The sequence below is a fragment of the Onychomys torridus genome, chromosome 21 (genome assembly GCF_903995425.1).
Source record: "Onychomys torridus chromosome 21, mOncTor1.1, whole genome shotgun sequence".
NCBI lineage: Eukaryota > Metazoa > Chordata > Mammalia > Rodentia > Cricetidae > Onychomys > Onychomys torridus.
This window is the reverse complement of record NC_050463.1, coordinates 4,043,752-4,060,172: the sequence shown is the minus strand read 5'-3', so window position 1 is coordinate 4,060,172 and position 16,421 is coordinate 4,043,752. Positions and strand designations below refer to the sequence as shown.

The following is a 16,421-nucleotide window of genomic DNA, read 5'->3' as shown; positions in this document are numbered from 1 at the left end:
GGTGACATGGCTATATGAGAAGGGAAGGGACTGATGAGTTTCAAACACACAAACAAGTATGTTGAGGGTATAAACACACAACGTCCTTTACCAGGTACTAACTTCCTCCAGAAAGGCTCCTCCTCCAAAGGGTTCCATTAGCAACCCAGTGAAGGCCACAAACCAGAGAAAAATTCTCAAGTACATTATCATTTCTGGGAAATTTTTTTTCATTCAACCCACATTTTGACACAGATCATGATAGTATCACAGTCAACACATAGTGCAAATGCATTTATTCTAATTTCAAAGATATAAAATTATATTATAGTCTCATGTTATAAAACAGTCCCAGCACTTTTTCATTGTCTAAAGTTTCTTCTGATACTCAAGGCAATCTCTTGACTGTAATATTTTGTAAAACTGAAAACACAGATTATATACTCCCAACACACAATGGCACAGAATGCAAATTCCATTTCACGGAAATTAGCAAAGTTTGGGCCAAGGCAAGCCTGAAACCTTCAGGGCAAACTCCAAACCCTGCAGTCCTGTGTCAGATACCTGAAGCTTCAGTTTCAAAGGGCGTAGATGGCTCTTTCTCACTGAAACTTCTCATACATCTCTCTTGTTGCCTACTTCCACTTCCTACATTCAGCTTTTCATGTCAATTATCTCAAAGCTTGGGTATCTCAGCATATTGTGTCCTCAAATGCAACCCATGCTTCATTTTCATGGCTTTATGCAGTCTGACAGTCTCCCCAGTGGAGCAGCCCAACTCTGCCAAACAGAAGGCTACAACAGTGCTGAACCATAGAGGAAGACTCCATGGCCTTTAGATTTTGCATCTTTCTTCTTTTAAGAAAAAGTACCACACAGATGATACCACCAATGGGGTTCTATCTTGGAAGTGACTTGGCCCCAGTATAGAGCAGCAGAAAGTTTTGTATGGAGTAGCTTTTGGGGACTAGGAATCACCTTGACTTTTCCTTTCATATTTAAACACTTTGCTGGGTGATGTAGTACCCTTACAATACCTCTTCTGTATTTCCAAAGGAAAGCAGGTACCTGTAGATGTAACAGTCTTATTAAATAAAAAAAACACAGAGCCAAATGCAGAGTTAAAAGCCCAAGAGGTCAGAGCAGTAGCTAAGAGCTGATACTAAAAACCCTTTCTTACCCTTCTTGCCGCTGCCATCCTTCCTCTCAGGAAGAAAGCTACTTGCAGTGTATCTATCTTTTTATTGACTTTCTGTTCTGCCTTCTCATTGGTTGTAAACCCAACCACATGACTTCCTCATCACTGCCTGTCTGTACAGACCTCCAGGTTTTCTATGGTTGGTATTGAGATTAAAAGTATGAGTCTTCATGCTGGTGGTGTCCTTGAACACACAGAGGTCTGTCAGTGATGTGATCGGGATTAAAGGTGTGTGCCACCACCACCTGGCTTCTGCAATGGCTTGCTATTAGCTCTAACCCCCAGGCAACTTTATTTGTTAACATACAAATGAAATCACATTTCAGTACAAATAAAATATCACCATAGGTACCTACTCCTTAATGGCCCTAATCTCCCTGATAATTACTGATGATGTTTCAGCACTGGACTGTAGTCCAAATCTACCTAATGCTGTTTTTCTTTCCTAACCAAACAGGTTTCATTAATTTCTACCCCTATTGCAGGTATTTTTCTCTATGGATCTGCATGAGCCATCAGTAATAATCATGCCAGAGACTGAACATTTTTTAAGTCCATCACTCTTTCATTTATTCTTATTCAACTACACAGGAAGCAGACCAAATGCAGAGCAATAATGTGCAAAAAATATTACTGAAATAGCCTGTCTTAGGGACTGTCTTATTGCTATGAAGAAGCACTATGACCAAGGTGACTCCTGTAATGGAACACTTTTAATTTGAGGATTGATTAGAGTGAGAGAGGGTTAACCCATTATCATCTTGAAAGGATGCATCACTACAGGCAGGCATGGGGCTGAGAGTTGCATCCTGATACACAAGCAGGTGCCCAGAAAGAAACACTTACTCCACAAGGGCATCGCTCCCAATTTTACACAATTAGTTCCACTAATTTGGGGCCAAGCATTCAAAGACAGGCGCGTGAGGAGATTGAGAAAATATAAACCACAGCAGGAGTATAACCTAAGTAGAAAGAACTCTAAAGGAACAGTGGATGACTTTTGAGAGAAACAGAAAAAGAGAAAGAGGAAGAGAGGGAGAAGGAAGACAAAAGGATAAAAGTATTTCCTCCCAGGTGGGGCGGGGGCAGATCCTCTGGATGGGTTAAAGGATTTTCTTAATATAACATTCTCTGCCCCATCTAAGATGAAATTTTAAAAATCAAGGCCTCCAAACTCAGGTTTAAACACTGTCTGAGCTGGCCTGATGCAAAAGTTTTACATTCAGTATATTCAACCGATACACTGAAATAGGTGCCTTAGAAAGGAGGGCTATGAGAGGAACCAGCCAGAAGGTTCAGTGATGAAAGACACTGCAACCCCAGGGTCTGAGTTGATGTCCATGACCGCCTTTACTGCTGATGACTCTGTGGATGCCCAGGGTCTGAGTTGATGTCCATGACCGCCTTTACTGCTGAGGACTCTGCAGATACCCAGAGTCTGGTCAGTCACCTGAGACTGTGTGGTATCTGAGGGCCACACTGATCTGGGTAGCCTGTGCTGCCACCAGGGCCATGGTGATGCCCAGGCCAAAGCTGCTGCCATGGGCCATGCCTGGGTCTGTGATCCTGCTGTGACTGGGGTCTGTGTTGATGTCCATGGCCTGTGTTACTGTGGTGGTAGTGGTGGTGGGGAGGGTCACAGGAACCAAGTTTGTTGAAATTTGAGGGCTATGCTGAGCTGGCCTTGCCCCTCACTGGCCCTGGACAGCTGACCTGCCCCTTGCTGGATACTGCAGCAGGAGAGCTGCCCCACCTCTGCAATAAGAAAGATGCCCTTACCTCTCACCTTACGTGTGCATCTCACCTGGGCAGCACACTAGAGCAGACCCTGTTGTCAGAGACACAGGTAAGCTGTCCCTGAGGGTGTGAAAAGAGCAGAACTGAATGCCCCTTTTCCTCTGTCTGCAATGAGGTAGCATGGGTGAAGAAAAGATGCCCTTCTTCTCCCACCCCTTGCTACCTGCATCAGATGATAGATCTGGCCCCAGGGTCATGAAGAGTGCCCTCCTCCTCACCAGTTGCAGCATACAGGAGAGTGGACCCTGCACCCTGCCAGAGCAGCACACTAGAGCTAATCCTGTTGTGGGGGGGATGAAGGTGAGTCATCCCTGAGGGCATGAGAGTAGGAGAGCTGATTCCCCTCCCCATATTCCCCCTTATAACAATACAGGGTGGGGGCTGCACCTTGCCTGGGTAAGACAGTGGAGCTGGTGCTGATGGTGTGAGTGTGGAGAAGCCAGACCCGAGGGCCCTGGAGTGAGAGAACTGGCCTCAATCCTTGCTGCAGGCTGCGCTGGGCAAGCTGACTGAGGCCGAGGCTGTGCTGGAGAGCTCACCCAGGTGGTGACAGTTGGGAAAAGCTGGTGGACTGACCAGACAAGCTACCACTCAGGCCCAGAAGCAGGGCTATGTGTTGCCTCACCCCAACATCTACCTCATCTATGAACTGTTGCAGCAGTTGACGGGGACAAACCAACAGATACAAAACTGTAGGATCCCCACGACACAGAATAACAACTGGATATCCAAGAGGAGCTCCAGTGAGAGTCCATTATCAATGGTGTAGCAGAAGCCAGAAGCCTTGAAAAAGAACAATGACCCATGGCAAGGAACACTTGCAGGTGAAGACGAAGGGACTAAGGGTGAACTATGTGACTCGACGGGCCACACCACAGCTTCCATAATGAGATTTCTTTTTGTTTGTTTTGTTTTGGTTGTTTGTCTTCTGTTTTTGTTTTGTTTCCTTTGTTTAGTTCTTGCTTTTTCTTTCAAATTTTGTTTTGTTTTGTAGGGAGGAGGTTGCAAAGGCAGATGCTGGGGGATGGAGAGATCAGTGGGATCAAGATGCATGATGTGATATCTGAGAAGAATCAATAAAAGTTAAAAGAAAGACACTTGCAATCAATTCTAAGAACCTGAGGTCGATATCCAGGAAGGAATTCACTCCTCCAACTTGTCCTGGCCTCCACACATCTACTTTGACATGTGTGTTCATGCACATCTCAATGGCCCAAACTCAGAATCTTGAAAACTCAAAATAACAATAACAAAAATGCACCAAAATTTAAAAAAAAAACCAGCAAAAGACCTAGCTATGTAGTAGTACAAAAGCTGACCAACATAAAACTCCTTTCACCACACTGCCAAGATGGCAGCAGCAAGCCAAGGACTCATAGCTCACTTTCCTACCAAATTATTAAGTTCTCCCTGCAAATCTTCCTCAGGGGAAGTGGAAACAAATGAGGAGTTCTTCATGAAAATACTTACCTCCTGGGCACTTCGTTTGGCTTAGAAAGCTAACTCTACTCTAAGTTGGTAAAGAAAAGAAAATCAAAGAAAGACAAAGAGCAAAGAAATTTGTAATAACGTGAATAATTTTAATATAAGGGCTGCTCAATCAATCCCTTAGCAGGATGCACCAAGTCCTGTCTCTGTGTATGGACTTTGCCTCAGGCCTGCTCAGGCATTGCTTACACAACATCCAGACGGAAGACTGAGTCTGCTCTTCTGCCATCAGCTCATTACTGACCACATTTGTGACAGGAACAATTTATTGTGGGCACTTCTCACCTCTGAGAATCTGGGACCTCAAAAGCCACTGGGCAGTGGCTTTCCCCCAAGGAAAGGTGTTGAATGTCATATGAATCCTCCACACTGCTGTCCTGCAATACTTACTTATGCTACTGGGATCTCCACACAAGTGCTGGGTATATGACAACCATCCATGGCCAACCTCCTACTGTCATGTGATATACATGTGGGACAGGTGCCAGAGCATTTGCCTGCATGCCTTCCATCTGAAAGATCCCACCCTGTAGTCCTGAGATTACCACCACGAATCATAATCATGCTGCACTGTATTACAGCCTCTATCTTCTGGACTGTTAAAACTCAGGACAGGCTACCGTTTCCTAAGGGCTTTCCAAGTAAACCACCAAGGGATCTTTCTCGTGTGGCAGGTAAAGTGATACCTTGATCCTTTTCCCAGCCCTGCTGTTCTCCTAGATCTGATTCTTTAACAATTGGGAATACAAAGTAGTGAGTGGTAGAAGGAAGTGGTTTGTTTCTTAACATTACTATACATGTATGGGTACTTTGCCTGCATGTATGTCTGTCCTCCACATCTGTGAAGTGTCCTTGCAATCCAGAAGAGGCTTATTGGAACCCCTGGGACTGAAATGGCAGACAGTTGATGGTCACCATGTAGAGTCTGGGAATTGAACACAATCCTCTGGAAAAAAACCACCAGTGCTTTTAACTACAGAGACATCTTTTCATCCTTAGTATAAATGATCTTTAAACCAACCTGAATGTGAATGTTTTGGCTGTTGAGAATTTAAAAAAAAAAATAGTATTAAGTCTCTGAATAAAGGGCTGGAGACATGGTTCACTGGGTTCACAGCACTGCTGTTCTTGAAGGGGAAAAAATATCAATTCTTTGCATTCAAATGACAGCCCAAAACCATTTGTATCTGCAGTCCCAGAGGACCTGACACCCTCTTCTAGCTGCACACACATATATGTAGGAAAAATACCCATAACATAAATAAAATTTACGATCTTAAGAAAAGAAACACATGATCACATCTGAATTTGAGGTGCAGAGGCACACATAAGCCCCGTCTGAGCTACAGAAGCAATGTTAGATCAGCCTGTCACACGTTTGAAAAATTTGATTGAGTTTCTGTGAGGTGTGTAGTGGGGGCATGGGCATGCCATGGTGCTTTGGGGGATTAAAAGACAACATTGTGGAGTCTCTCCTTACCAGTTCTATGTGGGTTTGGGGGATCAAATTCAGGTGGTCACGTGCTTTGTCCACCTGAAAACACTTCCACTAACTGAGCCATCTCATTGGCCCAGCCTATCCAATTACATGCATCCTTTGTTGTTTGGTTTTTTTTTTTGTTGTTGTTGTTGTTGTGTTGTTGAGACACTAACACACTATGTATGTACTCTTGCTGTCTTGAAACTCAGCATAAAGCCTGGGTAACCCAGAACTCTGAGGACTCTGCCTATCTCTGCCTCCAGAGTGCTGGAATTAAAGAGATTGTTAGAAACACTGAGCTGTAAGACAAGAATTTATACAATGACTTTGACACTCTAGTATTCTTAACCAAAAGTGGCTACAGGTAAACCTGAACTGTGAGGGTGGTGTCAAGGTGCTGGTACCTACTGTCTTAAAACCTTAGAGTCATGAAAAGCCATTTCACAGTTGAAATCCAGAAGATGCCAGGATTAGATTTGTGTTTGGAAAACTATAACCCTATAGAGCTGATTGGGAGGTGGAAAGTGTCAAAAGTAAAGCCAAACTCTGGGGGGGAAAAAAAAAACATTAAGACAGATCTTAGTATACTATTGAAATGGGAAAAAAGAATAAACTAAGACTGAATTTAGCCTGAAACTGTAGACTAGGAGAATTAAGGATATTAATAGGTGTGACGGCCCAGTAAAGTCAAGGAACTGAAAATGTGAGTATAAAGGTGGTTTAAAAATGATCAGACTTGATCTTCCTACTCAGTTTCCTGATTGCTGGGAATTCTGACTTTGTTTGATCCCCAGGACCCACATAGTGGAAAGAAAGAACCAATTCACATAAGTTGTTCTCTGTGTTCCACATGAGGACCATGACATGGGCATGCCCTTTCCCATCCAAGCTAGTAAGCAAATATTTAAAAATTAAAATGTATCTAGATTCTCATAAAGAAAGCCACTCCTTCCTTCAAACTTGGTAAGAATCCTGCCCCTTCCTTCAAACTTGGTAAGAATCCTGCCCCTTCCTTCAAACTTGGTAAGAATCCTGCCCCTTCCTTCAAACTTGGTAAGAATCCTGCCCCAGTTCACTTCTCCATTGCTGACATGTAAGGAATGCTCCACACTCTGCTGCAGGATATTTGGTTACACTGTGAACCCCAAGATTGAGTTATTTACTAGAAAAATATGTTTCTAGTTGTAGCTCAGCTCTAGCACACACCTTTAATCCAAGAAATTTCTGCTTATTTTAAACAGGATTAAATAAAGTCAATCATAGGTCAAGAGGCAGAGCAAGCAACCAGTTGAAAGGAAGTGAACATAGGATTATTTAGGAAAAGAAATAGAGAGTAAAAAGGAGTCAAGAGGATGGATAGAGAGATACACAGGAAGTGGAAAGGAGGGACATGGGTTAAAAAGGAGAGTTGTTTGAGATGGCAGAGGAGGAAGAAGTATTTTCTGAGATGTCAACTGAAAAGGAAGGTCAGCTGGGTACTTTCTCTGCCTCTGCGAGCTAGCAGGCTTCCACCCCAGCATCTGGCTTCTGAGCCTTTATTGATAGAATTGAATGACTGAGAGCTGGATAAGAGCAACAATAAGCACCCAACTGGGGACTCGAATCCTGTTTACAATATTCAAGCCCAAATCTCTTGGATTAAGGGTGTGTGCTAGGGCTGAGCCACACCACAACTAGAAACAGATTTTTCCAGTAAATAATGAAATCTCAGCATTCACGGTATGATCAAATATCCTGCAACAACATTCCCTAACCCTACCTTAGAATACAGCTTAATGATCATCTGTTTCATTCAAGGTACCTAGTAACTGAAATACTCAAAACAGAAATCCAGTTCATCTATAATATGCAGATATTTTGGTGTTAATGCTGGGTGCAACACTCATATTAGAGACCACTGTCTAGTTGTGTGTGTTTATACCATCTATATAGTGTATAAATATTATTTTTTCTCATAAATACTGTCTAGATATATTTAGAATTTTGATAAGTCAATCCTATGGCACATGATGGAATGTTGTATGATGAAACATTCCGATATTAGTTTGAATTTGAACAGTAATATTTGAGAACACAAAACAACACTGGGCCCAGTATTTCAGTATCATCATAACATTAATATTTCAACCTTTTTATATATTAATAGTTCTTTGTTTATTCATTTACAAGACAAGGTGTCATGTATCTCATGATGGCCTCAAGCTCCCACTGTGGTCAATGATGTCCACAACCATTTGAATTTATTTGGTTGGTTGATGTTGTGATATATGTGTATATATCACATATATATATATATATATATATATATATATATATATATATATATATGACAAGTTCTTAGTATAGTCCATACTGGCCTATAATTTGTTACCTCATTGTTTCAGCCTCCTAAGTGCTGGCATTACAGCTGTTGACCCAGTGTATGCTACACAAAGGACCAAGTCAAGAGCTTGGAACAATGCTAAGCCAACACTCGACCTACTGAGCTTCAAGCCCACCTTTGATGTTTTGTGTAAAGTGTAGATTTTTGTGTTTAAAAAAGGAAAGATGCATTTATGAAGAAGATACAGCCACCAAGACCTGTAAGTATAAGTAAAGTGATTCCCTAGATAAGGCAAGTCACACCACTGCTACCATAACCACTGTGAGCTGTCTTAAAAGTTATGCAGGAAGAGAAGGTCACCAAACCCCACAGTTGATTAATAGCTGATTGATCAGTGTGGAAAGTATGGATATATAATGAATATCCAAGTGAGGGCTCCTCTGAGTCTGAACTCTTTACTTTGTGGGATCTAACTTTTTCCAGCTAATGTCAGAAGGGGATTAAATTACAAACAGATAGCCTGTGTCAAGAGAACTGATGGTGTGAGGGAAATCATATCTAGTGTCTGAAGAATATGTTGATAAACTGTGCTTCAAGGACTGAAGGTGTAGCTTATTTGGTAGAGTGCCTGTAGCATGAAACAAACACTGGATTCAATTACTAGTACTACATAAAACATCTGTGATGGTGCATGCCTATTATTTCAGCAACTGACAAATGGAAGCAGGAAGATTAGAATGTCTTCCTGGAATACATGAAGTTCTAGGTCAGCCTGGAAGACATTAGACCCACCCACCCATTGGAGGGGGGAGACTAAGTTTCTCCAAAATCCAGTCCTGTTAGCCATCTTATCATCACAACACGTATACTCAGCTCCCACTGTTCAGTCATGGAGATCAGGATCTCTCTTTCTACTGGTAAATACAAGTCTGTCCTGCCACAATGACTCATCCTTGTAATTTCAGCACTCTGTAGGCTGAGGCCAAAGGATTTTGATTACCAAGTTATCTTAGGATACATAGCAAAAAAGTTTTAAAAGAAAGGGGCTGGCCAGGCAGTGGTGGCACATGCCTTTAACCCCAGCACTCGGGAGGCAGAGGCAGGTGGATCTCTGTGAGTTTGAGGCCAGCCTGGGCTACCAAGTGAGTTCCAGGAAAGGCACAAAGCTACACAGAGAAACCCTGTCTCGAAAAAGTGTGTGTGTGGGGGGGTGGGGGGAGAGGCTGGATGCAATAGAGAACTTTGTGCATTTGTAGAATTCTGTCTTAAAAATTATCTGCAATCCCAGTACTTGGAGGCTGAGGCAGGAAAACTAAATTCAAGATCGGGCTGGGCTAAGTGTGTAAAGCAGTTCCTGGCCAGCTTGGGCTACAAAGATAATTCAAAGTATATCTCTGAAAGATAAAACCTCTTTAAAAAATAAAAATAAAAGTGGGCCAGTGATTTGGACTAGCAGGCCAAATAAAGTTATTTGTCCTACCAGCATATGCCAAAGGACCTGAATTTGAACACTAGTGTACGTGTGAAACTGGAAAGAAAGAACAACTTCAGAACATTTGTCCTCAGACCCCACCACATGTGCCCTCATGCCTGTCACGATGCAGGAGGACTGTGTTTACTAGCAGGGAAAGAGGGAGGGAGGTCAGTGCTGGAGGCTCCAGCAGTCCTCCTGCCTCTGGCTCCCAAACTACTGGTCCTAGATGCATGAATCAGGAGACTTCTGCATCAACATTATTTATTAAACAGTCACACAGCACAGAAAGGTCTCTGCTCCACCATGGAAGTTGCTCAAATCAATCAGTTCCTTGGACATTTTCAGGATTTCTCCAGAATGTCTATACAGTCCTGCTTCTGTCAGCTGCCACTCTGAAAAGTAACTCTCCCTGTCCCTACACCTTAAGGTCTCCCTCCTTCATAAGGTCTGCTGGGGCCAGTGAGCTCAGGGCCCTGCTTATGCTTCGGTACAACCTGAATGAAGACAAATACACTTTCCCCAGCTACATTCTCCATGACAGAAGTGATATTGAGGCTGAGGGTCAAAAGGTCAGGTAGGCAACCCAGGATTCCTTACAGAAGAATGTAGGATGGAAGGACCGCCTGGACCTTTAAGTAAAGGAGAGATGCCTACCAGCTAAGGATCTAGTGCTGCTAGAGCAGAGAAGCCAATATGGCTCCACTGACTGAAAGAGAAACCACTTGAGGAGGAGCAGGTGGCGGGAGGAGCACATGGGGGGTTCAAGTGTAGGGAGGAGTGAGGGGGATAAGATGCAGTCTTGAGCACTGTGATCTGAAGCAGACCCTTAAATTAGTTTTGGAATTGTGAACGGGGAGATGTCAGCCACAAGTACAAACAAGATGCCTCCAGCACACAGGGGAAAACAGTCTCTCTGTTAGGAAATATCCTGGCTAAAGAGAAATGTTCAGCTGTTCTTAACAAGGTTTTCAGAAGAAACACCTGACCTAGGTAGGCCCAGCAGACTAAGCTCTACTAAGTGTCCACTATACACAGTTGAAAGAGACCAGAAAAGGTGAAGAATTGGGATGGCGATTGAACCCAGGTGTGGTTGCTCAAGGCTTTAAAACTCCAGCCCCTAGAATGGAAGAAGTGTCCAGATTTCAAGATCATCCCTCAGCTACTGATATATAATAATTTAATTACACAGGTCTGGGCATGTAACAATTGGCAAAGTGGTGGCTCATCGAACAAACCTGGTATGAGCTCCAGGTTACAGTAGAGAAAGAATTGGGATACTGTACAGGCATGCATAATTCACTGCTCCTGGTTGAGGTGTGTCTGGCTGCTCAATCTGTCTTGGTTGTGAAATGTGGTCACAAGTCATCATCACTGTCATTCTTGAGGGGATCAAGCTGGCCCTTGGAAAATGATCACTCAAGCTCAAGGGTGCAGCCTGACATCAATGAAGGTAACTGTTCTCATCTGGTGTATGTAGGTATGGGGTAGGGAATTGCGGGGGTTCAGTCATGGGAAGTTATGTTCTCCCTGGAGACTCCTGGCTTAGGGCAATGACTTGTAGCTATGCCCTGAGCCAAAGAAAATGGCACAGACAGAGGCAAACTGAGAAGGCAGCCTCTTTTCCTTCATTCACATACCTAGTGCACTCAAGGGAAGATTCAGGGACCTCTACAAAAGTAACTCCCATACCGGGTTTACTATTGTCGCTTACATTTCCTGTTTGTTTGGGGAGATGGTCTCACTATGTAGCTCTGGATGGCCTGAAGCTTTACTGCACAGAGATCTGTCTGTCTATTCCTCCCCACTGAGGGCTGGGAGTGAAGGTGTAGACCACCATGCCTGGCTTTAGCACTTAAGTCTTTCTGTTTTCCTTCTTCCCTTTTTTCCTTTCTTCCGTTCTTTCTTTTTTAAGACAGGATTTTGCTGTGTAGCCCTGAATGTTCTTGAACTCACTGTATAAATTGGCTATCCTAGAACTCAGTTATCCATCTGCTGGTGCCTTCTGAGTGCCAGGATTTAAGGGATTTAGCACTTACATTTCTTAAAGGGGAGTATGGATGCAGCTTGTTTGGTAAAGGGCTTTTCTAGGAACATGTACATATAAGAAGTCCACAGCTTGATTCCCAGCATTGTATGTATAACATCCTTGTAATCCTAGGAGTTGAAATAGGGAGAACACAACATCTAGGTTAGCCTGGGCTACAGGAATTCACAGAAGAAAACTCACCCCTAGCATCTCTCTTCCCTGCACCTCACCCCTTCCCACTCCCAGAAAGCTCTTGTCTTGGTGGGGTCCTCATTGCTTGGCTGTCTTTTACATGAATGTGTGTTGAAAGTCCAAGGCTCAGAACCAATTACTCAATGTAAGCAGGAATTCTGGGGTGACATGGGAGGTGGAGCCTGGGTGAAATAAGATTTGAGGTTTCTCAAGGCTTCTCTGTGTCACAGAAGAGATCTACCTCTCCAGGGAATTTGAACAGTTCCAGCATTTTGAATCTTACTCATTTATCATGGCTTTTGGCATCCCAATGCTTGCTTAAAATATCCTCAGGAGTCAGAGGATTATTGACTATTTGGGTTCAGCACTCAGAGATGATGTGAAGCAAGGCTGGAACCCTCTTCCAGGATGTTACACTGAGGCTTGGTTTCTGTTCAAAGCAAGTAAGAGAGGCAGAGGTGGGATCAGAGTCCTGATATGGTGCTAATGTGCACAGTACCTGAACACTCTCGATTCTTCTTTTCCCTGAGTGTAACTATTCTGGTAGTCTACAAAGAGCAGACTAAGACCTGTAGAGGCTAGTAGCTTGTCCAAGGTCACATAACCCATGGATTTCCAAAAACTAACTCACCAAAAAACAGAACCAGCTAATATGTATTTATCCATTTATTCTCGAGACTATCTTTTGCCATATAGCCAAGTGAGTTCAAGCTCATGATCTTCCTGCCTCAGCCTACTAAGTATTGGCATTTCAGGCCTGTGTGACCATGCCAGGACAAGAAATGTTTGTTGTAGAATATTATTTTAAGGTGTGTAACTTTTGTTTATGTTGCATTTGTTTAATTCTGTGAAGCTGTGTTACTATGCCTGGGTATAACTCCTGATGATCTAATAAAGAACTGTCCAATAGCAAGGCAAGAGAAAGGATAGGCAGGGCTGGCAGGCAGAAAGAATATATAGAGGGAGAAGTTTGGGAGGAGAGAAAAAAGCTAGGAGCCAGAGAAGGGAAGGACATCAGGGGCCAGCCACCCAGCTACACAACCAGCAAGTCATAAAGTAAGAGTAAGATTTACAGAAGTAAGAGAATGGGAAAAGCCCAGAGGCAAAAAGTAGATGGGATAGGTTTAAGTTAAGGAAAGCTGGCAAGAAACTAAGCCAAGCTAAGGCTGCACATTCATAAGTAAGAATAAGTCTCCATGTGTGAATTTATTTGGTAGCTGGGTGGTGGGGCCCCCAAAAAGGAGTCAAGAAACAAGCAACAACAAATGTTGAGCTAAGGCCTATCAGAAATCATGCCTTGAATTGATTGCTTAATCTGACTGTGAGATGGGATAGGCTCCTACTGTTTAGATAGTGAAGAAACTATTATCTTAGGGTTCTTGTGGCTGTAATAAGCACCATGACCAAAAGCAATTGGGTAAGAAAGAATTACTTTGGCTTACACTTCCATAACATAGCCCATCATTGAAGGAAGTCAGGACAGGAACTCACACAGGGCAGGAACCTAGAGGCAGGAAGTGTGATGCACAGGTCATGGAGGGTGCTGCTTATTGGCTTGCTCCCCATGGCTTGCTCAGCCTGCTTTCTTATAGCACTCATGACCACCAGCCCAGGGATGGCACCACCCACAATGGGATAAGCCCTCCCTATCAATCACTAATTTAAAAAACACATACAGTCTTGCCTGAAACCTAATCCTATAGAAGCATTTTCTTAACTGAGGCTCCTTCCTCTCAGATGACTTGTGTCAAGTTGACATAAAACCAGTCAGCACATGAATGATTCACCTGAACTGAATTTAATGGAACTCTGAAGTCGGGGAGAACAGAAAGGAGCTGACAGAGCCTATGTTGTGCTGGATTTAACTCCTAGTGCTAGAGGAGTGTAAATGCATTCTGCTGTTAGTACTTCTGTTTGATTAGGAAGTCTTTTCCAAGACTCTTTAGGAGATTTTTTAATAATATATGAAGATTTCTAGGTGGCACATGCCTGAAATCCAAGCATCTAGACTAGGCTGGGCTATACAGGAAGGGGCAGGGCATCAGTGGCAACATAGAAGGAGTCTATCTCATAGAAGATATTTTTCTGAGGTGCAGAGCTTTGTAAATGCTAGGTCAAGTGCTCTACCCCTCCCCTACATCTTAAGCACCCTATTTTCCATGTTTTGTGTCTTAAGTATTGCATACACTTGCAAGTCCACTTGTCGGTATTCATTTTTATGAGTTATGACAACTTTTGTTGTTTTGGTGTTGGGGACAAAATCACCTTATGTAGGCCTAGCTGGTGAGGAACTCTCCGTAAACAGTAGGTTGAACTTGTCAGTTCCTTCTGCTTCTGCTTCCTGAGTCCTGATATTACACTTGTGTATCACCAAACAGAGCTGCTTACGTATTGGGGGACAGGTCTCAACTAGTTGAGGTTGGTCTCAAGTTCAGTAAAAAGCTGATATTAGCGTTACATTTTTTTCCCTGCCAAATTACATCATCTAGGTAGTGTTTTTAGTTTTTATAGTTTTAATAGTAAAAACTAAGGCTGAGCATAATGAGATGCATTTTAATATCAACACTGGGGAAGTAAGTGCCAACCTGGTCTACAAAGCAAGTTCTAGGCAAGTATTCAAGAGTTAGCAAGACTCTGTCTAAAGGGAAAAAAAATTAAGAAAAGCAGTGAACACAGAAAATAATTTTGTAAGCTTGTTTGTTCTGTTCCTTTTTCTTTTAATTTTTTTTATTCATTTTACATACCAACCACAAATCCCCCTTTCATCCCTCTTCCCACTCCCCCTCCCACCTCACCCCTCATCACCTCTTCCAAAAGGGTAAATTCTCCCATTGGGGGACAACTAAGCCTGGTACATTCAGCTGAGGCAGGACCAAACCCATCCCCGCTGCATTAAGGCTGAACAAAGTGTCTGACCATAGGATCAGAAAGCCAGCTAAGGTACCAGGATAGATCCTGATCACACTGTCAGGGGCCCCTCAAATGGACCCAGCTATATAACTATCTCCCATATGCAGAGGATCTAGTCCAGAACCATGCAGGTTCCACAGCTGTCGGTTCAATGTTTGTGAGTTCCTATGAGGTTGGTTCAGTTGTCTCTGTAGATTTCCCATCATGATCTTGACCTCCCTTGTTCATATAATCCCTCTTCCCTCTCTTGTCCTAGACTCCCAGAGCTTGGCCTGGTGCTTGGCTGTGGATCTCTGCATCTGCTTTCACCAGATACTGGATAAAGGCTCTATGATGACAGTTAAGGTATTCACCAATCTGCTTACCAGGGTAGGCTGGTTCAGGCACCCTCACCACTATTGCTAGTAGTCTAATCTGGGATCATCATCCTTGTGGATTCCTGGGAATTCCCCTAGCACCAGGTTTCTCCCTTACTCCATATGTCTCCCTGGGCCATAAGAGGGGCATACAGATCACCTTGGGAAGAGGAAACAGAGGGGATCTCTATGAGCAAACTATGGATGGGGGAGGAGTAGTAGAGGGGAGAGAATGGGGATGAGAAAGAACTGAGAGAATAGGACAGTCGGGCTAGGGGAAGGACAGAGTGGGAGAGCAATGAAAGTTTGTTCTGTTTCTTAAATTTTTATTAATATTTATTTTCTATGCATGTGTATATGTGCCTGTGTACACATGTATCATAATGTGGGTGTGTCAATCACAGGACAAAATGTGGATCCCTGGGACTGAAATCAGATCATCAGGCTTGGCACCTTTACCCTAAGAACAGGTTTGTGTTTTCAGATTGGGTTTCATATAGTTCAGGCTGGCTTCAGTATCAGCTGTGTCTCTAAAAATGACCTGAATAGGATGTCCTTGCCTCCATCTCTACTGAAGATTAAAGATGTACCTCACCAAACCATGCAGGGGTTCATTTTTATTTGTGTATTAAGGGTTATCCATCTTCTGGATTTTTACTTTATAAGGTATTCTGTGGCACATTTAATTATAAAGTAACAAACATATAAATGAAAATCAAATTTAGTGTGTGGATTTTTCTATAAAAAGAAGAAAAGAAAGGTGAAAGGTTATAGCAAGATTATGCTTATTTACCTGAATCCAAAGTATGGCTTGTGGTTGGGATACAAGTAGATCCTTGATGTAACTCCTGCTTATCCCAAGCAAGAGTCAGGGGTTCATTTCTAGCATCCTTAAAACAAAAGACCCACCCAGCAGTCCATGGATTTAATCCCAGCAGGAGGCTGAAACAAATGGCATTGCTTCAAATTCCATGCAATTCTGGGCTGTCCATGGGGAGTCCCAGGCCATCCTTGGCTACAGTATAAAACTCTGTCAAAAGATCCAAACTGAACCTAATGGTGCATGCTTTAATCTCAGCACTTGGGAGGCAGAAGCAGGTGGATCTCTGTGAGTTTGGGGCCAGCCTGGTCTACAGAGTGAGTTTCAAGACAGGTGGAGTTACATAGTGACACTGTCTTGAAAACAAAAACAAAAACA

The 16,421-nt window shown here is 43.1% G+C and overlaps 1 protein-coding gene across 11 annotated transcripts in view; it reads right to left on the bottom strand.

Annotated features, from left to right (window-relative positions):
- The window catches only part of LOC118571372 (zinc finger protein OZF-like), a 62,947-nt gene that overhangs the window by 4,779 nt on the left and 41,747 nt on the right, over positions 1-16,421 (bottom strand). Inside the window, exons 1-2 of one of the 11 annotated variants that reach the window (XM_036170324.1) lie at positions 16,017-16,127; positions 11,776-11,893 (exon numbers count right to left, since the gene is read on the bottom strand). The exons of 9 other annotated variants lie outside the window; for them this stretch is intronic. The gene's annotated coding sequence lies outside the window, so the exon portion shown is untranslated. Of the gene's footprint in view, positions 1-11,775; positions 11,894-16,016; positions 16,128-16,421 lie in introns of those variants that run through there. One more of the 11 variants, XM_036170325.1, reaches the window with a different exon arrangement.